Source organism: the organism of the source record quoted next, unplaced genomic scaffold (genome assembly GCF_019419815.1).
Source record: "Pyrus x bretschneideri cultivar Hongxiangsu unplaced genomic scaffold, Pyrus_bretschneideri_v1 Contig89, whole genome shotgun sequence".
In the NCBI taxonomy this organism is placed as follows: Eukaryota; Viridiplantae; Streptophyta; class Magnoliopsida; order Rosales; family Rosaceae; genus Pyrus; species Pyrus x bretschneideri.
Genome location: NW_025999830.1, coordinates 1078835 through 1090802, shown reverse-complemented (window position 1 = coordinate 1090802; position 11968 = coordinate 1078835). Strand labels below are relative to the sequence as shown.

At 38.7% G+C, this 11968-nt stretch overlaps 1 long non-coding RNA gene across 1 annotated transcript; it reads right to left on the bottom strand.

Moving 5' to 3' along the window:
- Positions 1 to 10904: 10904 nt before the first annotated feature.
- Positions 10905 to 11706, bottom strand: LOC125473463. The gene is made up of 3 exons (XR_007255338.1): positions 11671 to 11706; positions 11466 to 11569; positions 10905 to 10942 (listed from the first exon to the last, which is right to left on the bottom strand). It is a non-coding gene; the product is annotated as an uncharacterized LOC125473463 (long non-coding RNA).
- Positions 11707 to 11968: the final 262 nt, after the last annotated feature.

Sequence of the window (11968 nt, the reverse complement as noted above, 5' to 3'; positions counted from 1 at the left end):
GCGGAGCTATTTGATTAAATGAGAAAATATGGGAAATTGATTGATTGATTGGTGAGGGAGAATAGGGCATGGGATAGATTTAAAGAGAGAAGGGGATAAGATTTGTACAAATTTGAAATTACACAAAATCTAACGTACTGGTGCGAGATTTATACGCACACAAATTAAACCCTCTTTTTGTCAATTGTAGTAAGTACGTAAGTAGGGATCGTTCTGGACCGGGGATTAGGAGGGATTGTTAACCACTTGGATTTGACTTCAAAAACGTAAAAACAAGTTTAAAACACTATAATAAACTCGAAGAATGCAAAACTAAAAGTAAGAAAGATTAAGACTAAAACTTAAACAAAATAAGGGGGGATTGGATTTGTACGAATTTAAACTAAAATGGAAACTTGGAAATAAAAACAAATTGTAAATACGGATGTGACGGAAATGAATGGATGGGAAGCTAGCTAAGGGGTTCATCTCCACATATGTTATACTTGCATACAAAACGATGTCTAATTGCTTTTCAATAAACCATGAATTCTCAATGCCCCGGGTTAATTAGGTCCGCTTAAATTAACCGTCAAGTTTTCCTTAAGTTAATGAATTGGATGATTGCATACGACAATCCAAAGCATTCCTCACAAGTTCCCTACATGAATTGCATAATAGAGATACAAGCAAGAATCATTAAGCATCATGAAAACTATAAGTGTTGACGAGGCATTCGTTACTATGATTGCATGAAACTTATGCCAAGAATATGTTTAACACAATTGTTTATAAGCAACCTCCACTACTTGTGAATATAAGTTCATAACTATTACGTGAAACTCACTTATATTCTAGCGTCAAATTCATGCATGAAAATTAAGCGTTCATTCTTAATAAACATACATAAATAGGTTATCAATCAAACAGTTAAACAAATTGAATTCACAACTTATGAAACGTAATTAAAAGTAATCAAATCATATTACAAACATAAACATAGTTTCGAATCACCCCCTAGCTAAAGGGGGTTTAGTTCCTCATAACTTTGAAATCAAAGAAACACCTAAACATTCCAACAACTCAAAACTTGAATTGTATGAACGTTTAAGCACTCTTTTCTTCCATTTCTCATACGTACAAAACAAAGAGAATTAAAATGAAACTTTGAAATCAAAGAAACACCTAAACATTCCAACAACTCAAAACTTGAATTGTATGAACGTTTAGGCACTCTTCTCTTCCTCGTTGTTGTAGCACAAGGTTTAAGGATAGGTTGGTTGGGGGGATGAAAGTGTTGGGGAATTATGGAAATGGATGAGGATTGGTGGAAATGGAAGATGGTTTTGGATTCTAAGGGGAAGTGTTTATTTGTGGTGTGAGAATGGAGAGATGGAATTGAATGAAATGGAAGTGTGGGATGAATTGAATGATGCAAATGAATGAAGTGTGTGTGGTTTATATAGGGAGAGAATGGATGGGAGAGAATGGATGGGAGAGCATGTGAATGATAGCTAGGAGAATGATTAAAGGGGTGTGAATGGTTGGAAATGCATGTGGGTGAATTGGTGGTGCAATGATGAAAGAATAAGTGCATGTGTGTGTTTTGTGTTGGAATGAATGTGGATGCATGATGAAGAGTTAATAAATAATGCATGTAGGGTTAGCTAGGTTGGCTTTGTTTGGGTGCATGTGAGTTAAAGAGGGAGAATGTGGTGAAATGATGAAGTAGGAAGGTGGAAATGCATGTGAATGCATGTGAGATGTTGGAAAGGAAATGGGAATATAAGTAGGCCATGGCATGGGAGTTGTTTTATTGGTGTAAATGTGCCATGGTTGCAATGATGAAGAATAAAGGGTGCATGTGGGGTGGAAGTGATGAATGCAAAGTGAATGAATAATGAAATGAGTTAAAGAGGGAGAATGTGGTGAAATGATGAAGTAGGAAGGTGGAAATGCATGTGACTTGTTTTTGGAATAAAGAATGAATGGTGGAATGATGAAGTGAATGCATGTGGAATTAAAGAGGGAGAATGTGGTGAAATGATGAAGTAGGAAGGTGGAAATGCATGTGAGATGTTGGAAAGAGGTGGGTGTGCATGTGAGTTGAAATGCATATGTTTAAATGGTTGAAATGTGTAGATAATTATGAGTATGATAAGTGAACTTTGTATGGTTATGATAAGTGAATGGTGAATGATATGTTAAGTGATAAATGAATGATATGTGGTGAGTGATAAGTGAATGGAAGTGATAAGTGATAAGTGATAAGTGTATGTTATGATAAGTGAATGGTTTAAGTGTTTAAAAATAGGGAACAAAACCCTTCCTTGCATGGCAAGGAACGGAGACACAAGGAAACACACGACAATGTCCTAAGGTTGCAAGGAATGTTGTTTTTGTGTTCTAAAATGCGTATGAGTTTTCAATGATGCTTAAACATGAGGTCTTTTAGGATTTAACTTTCCTACTTCAAGTCTTTAATTTCGTCCATCCTCTTGGCTCCAAGCATATGATATCCATTCCAATCTCTAATTTGCTCCAAAAGGCTCCAAAAGGCATCCTTTTGCATACCTTGCCCTTAGAACCTGAAAACACACAAAAGAAGCATAAAGGACTAAAATAACTAGAGAAACATAACGTAAATGCACGAGAACAAGCCATTTAAGTCGCATGAATATGCTCCTATCACGTACCTTATCAAAAACAGTAGTTTCCAATACTGAATAATTAGCATGTACGTGTACAAATCTACCCGTTGTTAACACACTTTAACTAAACATAACTTTTTCGTTACAAATCTGATTCAGGTCTAACTCATGCTCACGCATTCATAATAACGATTACTAATTAATTACGATATCAAGACAAATAATTTAAAAGTCGAATAACTACGTCCACGTCAGGTCCACTTTTGCCAAAAATGACATAAACGTCATTTTACACACTCAAGGAGAAAATTACATGGAAAATTAGGGATGGGTCGTCACATCAAAGGCACTAAATTTGAAACTACAAGTTCAATTTAGTTTCTGAACGGTTAGTTCATAAAAGAGAGGTTTATGCTAATTTAAGTGTAGTGGATTTGAGTTGCTTCAGGAACTCAAGTGTGAGCGCTTCGGGACTACGAAAGGACTGTTGGTCAATAATTTTGGATTTCTTGTTAGATTAATGGACTGTTGGTCACTTTTAATTAATTCAACAGATCGGGACCATACGGGGTCGATCGTAAAAGTAAAATAATGACATGTTGGTCTTATTAGCTTCAGTTGGCAGTGGGCCAAGTGACAAGTGAATTATAGCTTTATTAGCGTTAACAAAACACGTCCCAAAAAATATTTCGGTATAGTTAAGAAGAAAGGGATGCCAAAATATGGCAACGGTCGGAGAATAAATAACCACAGGGCATTACGTTTGGGGTGGCTGGTGAGGTACGGCCCTGCAGCAAGCTGCAAGCCTTAGGTTATATGACAAATGGCAGCAGGTCAGCATGCCAGGGAAATGAGGCAGAGCCCAGTACCGCTGGGCTTACTGGCAGAGGTGCGAAGGAAGCCCATTGACTTCTGAGGGCAGACCAAGTGGCGAGAAGCCCATCAAGGGTTGCTAGCTTCAGGAACGGACTGACGGCTGAAGCCCATGCACCAGGGATCCAAGCGGTAGGCCTAGTTCTAATTCGAGCAATAAACCGAGAGGGCAGCCCAGTTGCTGACCCAAGCTTCAGCCTTATCTTGAGCTTGGCGCGAGCGCATGGCTCCAACGCAGCTTAATTGACCGGCTCGGCTTGTCAGCGCAACTCAGCCGAGTTTTCCCTTTTTCAGATTTTTTTTTTTTTTTTTCAATGTCTAGGGTTTGAAATCCCCTACTTGCTTCGATTTTTTTTTCGATTCTTTGACTCACAAATTCTACATAGCATAATTGCATGTTGCATGAACAAATATATATTTTGAGAAATATATGAAACAAATACAATATATATCGGAAGGTAAATATAAATGTAGGGGGTTCATGCATCATAGCGAATGTTTTCATGCTTCATGGTCGTTTTAAATATCTTCATTTATTTTAAGCGTACCTGATTGGCAAAAAACAACAAAAACTTTTGAATTTGTAGAAGATCCTTCTCGAATCATTGGAATTGCATCTCCAATGCGTTGTATCACGTTCAAAACAGAAAAATTAAATTGAATCAACAGCATTCAGATCAATTTAATAAAATAATAATTTAATCATAAAAAGAATGATTAATACGTAATACTCCCCTGATTGAAGATCAAAACTCTCAGCGCAACTTCAAGAGAGTGCTGATAACGTGTTGTAAGCATAATTTACTAAACAATTATGGAGGCCAGAGAGAGGGTGTAGCACATAGAGAAAGAAAAGAGAGATGTGTAATTGTGAGGTGTGTTCTATTCCACCATATTATGCCTTTATTTATAGTAGTAGGGAAGGTTAATTCCTTACCCTTTTAGGATTACAACTCTAATAGGATATTAACTACTAAAGGGAACATTCAAAGATATCCCTAGATAAACTGGGATTTACACAATCACATTCCTAATTTAATAGGATTGCAACAGCCACAACATTATATCTTTGCATGACGAACTATTATTTGCAAAACCCTTAAAATTCGCGGTAAACTAGGTTTTGGCACCACCGTTGTGCGATGAAAATTTTAAAATGGAAGAAAATTGAAAAACTTGATAAATGCCCTTGTTGCCTAAAGCTTGAGCAACAGGGAGTGACACACCCCGACTGAAATCAGGGCATGCTGGCCGTCATGTGAGGGTGACGTAACCATGTGCACAGTGAGAAAGCTAAGAATAATAATAAAAGTACGAACAAATAAAAATCAAACTACACACAAAGTAGTTAACATACATATGCAAGCGTAAATGTGAAAAACAATATTCAGAGCACAGAAAACCTACTGCAGTCCAAAGGAACAAATACTAACTAAACACACCCAAAGAGGGTCCTACACTGGTGATAATCTGTCAGATATGTCGTGAATTCCTCGTGAGCCACCAAAAGAGCAATCCAAACTAGAACCTGGAGGGGCTCAAAACAGAAAGTGTAAGTGGGCAAAAACAAAGCTTTTCAAAATCATTTCATTATCAAAAGTTCTAACCCCTCGCCGTAAAACCTGTATAGTTTCCCAGAAAATAGAATATACAAATATATAGAAAACATGCTCAGAAATATGCCATGTCGAATGCCTCCACATAAAATGTAAGTAACCCAGGTAATGTCAAACAATGCAAATAACATGTCAGCCGGAGTCACCTAACGTGACCTATACGGCTGAATCTAGAGTTCAAATCCCCAACTCACTAACTATACCTGCACACGAGTCGGAACCACCTAAAGTGGTCTGTACGACAGGATTGGGTGTAAATAAATATGCTTAAGTGTTACGATCACTTTAAGACTTGGCAAATAATCGTTGGTCACCTACGAGTCGGAACCACCTATAGTGGTCTATACGACAGGACTGTGCAACTAACTTGGATCCAAGATGAGCATGTGGTGCGGGAAGTGAACATCACGTGAAGGATTGTGCCCTACTCTGGGCGGGAGCACTAACACCGGGGGTGTAGGTTATGAGCTCTCTACATATCTCACATAACTACAAATCATCATCATAAACCATAACTTACATGTGCGTCCGCAACACCAAACATACATATATGCAACTACTAATGCATAAATCAATAGGCAAACGCAATGCATGGCATTTGAAACATATAAACATTCCATTTCATTTTCTGAGAAAAACCACAGTATATAGGTATATATGGAAAACCAAAAGCCCACTCACTGGTATGTGGAGGGGTCGTAACCCCCTTGTCTTGAGTGACTGCACTCGTCCTCGGGATAGGTCTCACCTATATGCGAAACAACTATAAAAACGTCAATTTAAAGCACATAACCAAAATTAGGTAATAACTTCTCATACAATGCTCAAATGGGGTGTGTGAATACACCAATGTGATCTAATCAACCTCATGAACATCCCCATATTTTTAAAATAATTTTCTGACGTTTCACGTGCCGGCCAAGGCACAGCCAGATGCACCGGCCACTCGCGGCCACATGCCAGGCACACTGACGGCGTCAGTTAACGCCGTCAGGAATATTCCGTTAAAACTAACAGATTCCATTAAAGTTAACCTAACACCGTTAAGAATATTTCATCTTCTTCTCCGGCACACCTCCGGTGCCGTCGCCGTTGCCAGAAAACTGGAAAAACTTCAAACCTTCTTTTCTCACTCGATTTTCAACCAATTTCTATAAAGTTGGTACCAAAATGAAGCTTACAACAAGTAGAACAAAACCTTACCACTTTCAAGCCCTGAAATTCATGGAATCTCGCTCGAGAAACTTCACAAAATCCGACCAAACCTGTAACTCACAACCCCGACATCCAAAACCTTCCAACGAACCATCCTGAGCTTCCTAAGGACCTCACTAAGCTTCCTACAAGCTTCAAATTCCCTGAAAAAACAACATTTCACGTGTGCATGAACAGTAACCATAATCGAGGTTCCCTCGTTCGATGTGAAATCGAATGATTTCCTACCTGAAATAGGCATAGCTGGACTCGTATGATCCTGACGAACACAAAGATATAGTTTTCCACCTCGATCTACAATGTTTTCACGTGTGGTCCAGATGCAGCCAACAAGCCCACAAAACAAACACCCCAAAATGAAACATAACCACTAGGGACAAAATCGTCATTTCACACCTACAGTACGAATAATTCGGGACAGGTTGTCACAACGGGTGAGTGGTTCGTATTCCCTGGAATTGAGGTTTACGATGAAATGCATGCCAATTACAGCAACCAAGTTAGTGACGACATTTATGTAAGTATTCCGTTCTACATTTCAAATTTAAATTTCATTACAATTAATAAATAAAAAAGGTTTAAACTATGATCGGTAGTCTTAAATGGTTTCTCTTGTTTTATTTTTTTAGACTTCTACGATGTAGAAGAAGGACGAGTACCTTGCTAACCTTTCCTAGCAACAATCGTACGTGCCTATAGAGGAGATGACACCTGATCTAAAGGTGTCTTTACAGTTGTTGATGAACGAGCTTAGGCAACTGAAAGGCAAGAAACCCCGCAGCCTATGAGTGGGTCGGTTCAGGACCTGTAGGTGTCTTCTTCCTTAGCAAGCTCACATCCTTCGACCGAGACGTCTTCCAAACTTTAGTAGGTGGAGATGGAGCTAGCACGCCAAAGAGAAAAAGCGCACCTGAGAGAAGAAGTTGCGAGCGAGCGAGAAACTGCTACATGCGATCGAGAAGCAATACGCATGTACATTGCTTTGATAGCCCAAGCAATGTCAACTTCTAACATTCGCATTCCTAAGCCCTCGAGCGACCTTTAGGTGCCATTCCCCCATCCACCTCAACACCCACCCAAGTAATTTAGGTTAATTAGTTTAGTTTGTTTTACAAATTGTACGAACAATTTTATTTTGAACACAATTAAATAAATTTAAGCTTTTTAAATTAATATAATTAAAATTAAATAAATTATTTACTATAAATATTGCTTTAAAACTGAATGTAAAGAAAATAAAATAAAAAGGGTTGCTTGACGAATATATTCATCGAGCAAGCTTTTGTTTTATTTTTTTAGTTTTGGTTTTAAACAGTTGTCCAATGAAAATGTCGTCGGGTCAAGTTTTTAATACTATTTAATTTGGTACGGGGTGATTAATATAAGAGTATGTATGTGAGCAAGATTGAACTCATTTCACATATGATATTAGAGCAAAATAAAATTGCAATAGAAGTAGAGAACGTATATACGGTAAGGAGAAACCTCTTACAAGTCAACTTTTGCTAGAAATCATCGTTGTCAAAAGAACTCTGCCACTAAATCCTGGAGGTACGAAAAATAAGGGTAAGCGGGCCGAAAAGCAAAGTTTTGTAAGAAACAATGTTTTCATAAAGTTGTAACTACACAAATGATATTATACTGAGGGTAAAGCTTGGCTTGTTCATCTCCACATAGTGCTGTTCTATCGAGGAACTTAATTAGGAGCTACGGTCGTCTGTGATTACTAATTAATCTAGGTAGTTAGGCAAGCCTTAGTTCTGTTTCATTGTTTTCGTTGCGTGATTCAAATATAAAAAGTGACAGACGTCCTATACCAACATATGTCATGACTTTTTCTTGGCATAATATAAAACAAAATGGACTAGGCAAATTTGAAACGTTTATCTAATAACAGCTGGGGTTTCAAGTCGGCAGAAAAGCCCAAGTCCAAGTCAAGGTCAATGCTATTTTATAGTAAGCTGCCCTTATTTATATTTGGGCAGAAAATGAGATAATATGTTAATATATCTCTTTTTGTATTTAAAAGTGGACCAGCCCATGGCTCGCTACGATAGTCTTTCTTTTTGGAAACTAAGAAGACTCACAGAAGCATTTCAGCTTTTTCTGACCACCATTGTGCAAGATAGAAACTTAATTGTACACATGCCACAAGACTAACAACTAAACTAGCATGTAAGTATTCAGATTTGGTTCCTGATCTGTCTTCAGAATATGGTTTGAACTTTCAAGGGCAAAAGATTGATAGAATTTGTCAAAGCCACTATGTCTCAGACCAATGACTTTTCTGGTCATAGCTTATCTCAAGCTTACTGCCCAATATATATATTGGAGCCTGCATTTCTTTTCAATATGAATCAACGATTATTTTCTGTTCCTGTTAGGTAACCTATTTTTTATATTTTATTTCCTTAGTTCTGCTAGGGTTTAGAAGAAATGTTGCTTGGGCTAAAGTTTAAATTATCCATGGGTTTCAAGTCTTCAATAATGAGGCTGATCATGACGAGTTGGCTTGTAGAACACGCATATACCTAGGTAAATGCTAGTAGAACAACTATATAAGATTCATTAATAATCTAGATGGAAGATAATGATGATTGTATTAATAAGAAAAAAAAAAAAAAAAGGTCAGTGCTAGTAGAACAACATACATACATGTAAATACAAATTCGGCTCACAAATCTACCATACGTAAGATTACTGTTTCAAAAATACATGTTTAAACCCGTTGAACGCTATCAAAGCTAGAAAAAGAAAATTACACACAAGTAAATGCTTCTATAGGTAATACAAGAGGTGATTCTTTTCACATTATCACTAAAAGATCCGTTTTTCTTTTCATTCACTAGTAAAAAAAACTACTTGTGCGAAAAAACCGTGAGCGTCGAAATGTATTTTATCATGTGAGGCATTTTTGCATGATGAGAAAATGAACTTCGCCGCGCTCAAACTTAAAAAAAAAAAAAAAAAAAAAAATCCCAAATATTGTATCTTTGGCGCGATGACATTGTATCTTTGCGCGATGACATTGTATCTTTGCGCGAGGAACCCTTAGTTGCTCAAGAACTATTTGCGTGATTGTCCTTTCAATAGCGCAAAACCCCAAATATTTTGCAGTAAACTAGGGTTTGGCTCCACCATTTGTGTGACGACAATATACTTAGTGTGAGAAAATATTTGTCGTGTAAGGTGGCTTTGCATGATGAAAAACTAATTTTGTTGCTAAAAAACCTTTACTAAAAACACAAAAAATTTAAAACAAAATTGAGTCACAACATTATATCTTTGCGTGATGAACTATTATTTGCAAAACCCTTAAAATTCGCAATAAACTAGGTTTTGGAGCCACCATTGCGCGATGAAAATTTTTAAATGGAAGAAAACTTTAAAACTTGAAAAAACACCCTTGACACACCCCGACCGAGATCAGGGCGTGCTGGCCATCACTCGAAGGTGACGTAGCCATGTGCACGTGCGGAAGCTAAAGAAAATAATGTAAAAGTGCGAATAAATTAAAACCTAGCATACAAAGTATTAATACAAGTACTAGCGTAAGTGAGACGCTTAAGTTCAGAGCAAGACTACAGCAGTCCATAGATAATACTACGACAATAATACACCCGAAGGTGACCCTACGTTGGTGAGTATCTGTCGGAATTGCCGGGACACCCTCTGGGAAGACCACCGCAACTGCTAAGCAACTAGAACCTGGAGGGGCGCAAAACAAAAGCGTGAGTGGGCAAAAACAAAGCTCTTTGAAAACCATTTCATAAAATACATTATAACCCCTCGCCGTAAAACCTGTATACTTCCCAGAAAAATAAACATATGTACGTATACATAAATATGCCATGTCATGCTCAAAGGTATGACAATCGTACTCAAGATATATCATATCGGAACCTCATAACATAATGTAAACGCTCAGGCATAAACCATATCAATAACATGTTACTGGCAGCCGGGAGTCACCTAAAGTGACCTGTACGGCTGCGTATAGAGCTCAAATCTCATACACAATAACTAAACAACTGAACCTGCCCACGAGTCGGAACCACCTAATGTGGTCTGTACGACAGGACTGGGTGTTGCGTATAAATACGCTTTAGTGCTACGATCACGTGAAGCTGGGCGATTAATCGCACGTCACCTACGAGTCGGAACCACCTAGTGTGGTCTGTACGACAGGCTACGCACCTAGCTTGGATCCAAGCTGAGCATAAGGTGCGGGGGAGGTGAACATCACGTGAAGGCTGGCCCTGCTCAGGGCGAGCACTAACACCGGGGATCAGGTTAGGAGCTCTCAAAGCATCTCAACTACTGCTGAATGTAAAATACGAATAACCTTTACCTGGCACTTACCTGTGCATCCACAGCACCCAATACACATATATATATAAATGCATGCCACTACTAATGCATGTAATGATGCATGAACGATAAACATATGATGCATGGCATAAAACAATTAACCTTTTCTAACAAATTTCTGGGAATATAAACGTATATAGGTATATACGAAAAACCAAAAGCCCACTCACTGATATATGGAAGGGTTGTAGCCCCCCTGCCTCGAGTGAATACGCTCGTCCTCGGAGTACGTATCACCTATACGCGAAAAAGCTACGAAAACGTTAATTTAAACGCACATAACCAACTTTTCGTAATAATTTCTCATACATTGCTCAAAATGGACAAATGAATATACCAACGTGATCTACACAACCTCAGGATCACACCCATATTTTTATATTAATTTTTGGACCACGCACGCGCCCCCACGCGCCTGATCACGCACGGACCCACGCGCCCCCACGCGCGGTCACGTGCAACGCACACTGACGGCGTCAACTGACGCCGTCAGGAATATTCCGTTGGACTGACGGAATATTCCCTAACTGACGCCGTCACTGCCGTTAGGAATATTCCGTTAAACTTAACGGAATATTCTCCTGTCTTCTCCGGCGGACCACCGCCGCCGGCGCCGTCGCCGGAAAACTGCAAAAACTTCAAACTTCGTTTTCTCACTCGTTTTTCAACCATTTTTCACGTTCTTTATACCAAAATGAAGCTTAGGACTAGTAGAATCACGTTAGACTACTTTTAAGGCCTAAAAATCAAGGAATTATACATGTCCACACAATCTAAAATCGGCCAACTTTGAACCTTGCTTTCCCGACGTCCAAATTCACCCAACGAAGCATTCCCAAGCTCCTTGAGACCTCACTAACACATCTACAAGCTTAAAATGTCCAAAAACATGCTAGATTAAGTTTGCATGAACAGTGCACAAATCGGAGTTTGTCGAATCGACGTGAAAACGTAAGATTTCTCACCTGAAAATGGCACCACTGGACTCCTCTCAACTTCACGAGTTCGATGGTGTAATTGGTTTCTTGATTTGTGAAGGTTTGAGTATGTTTGTGTGTGTGTCCGTGTGTTGGAGAAAGAAAAAGAAGAAATGGTAGAGGACTCGGGGAGAGAGAGAGAAGAGAGACAGAAAAGAGACAGGGAAGAGGGAATCAGGGAAAGGTAGAGGAAAAAGGGAAAGTGACAGGTGTGTGTGTGTGTGTCTAACACATGTCCACACCGCCCGAAATAACGCTAGACGTAAATGTGACGAACTAGGGGCAA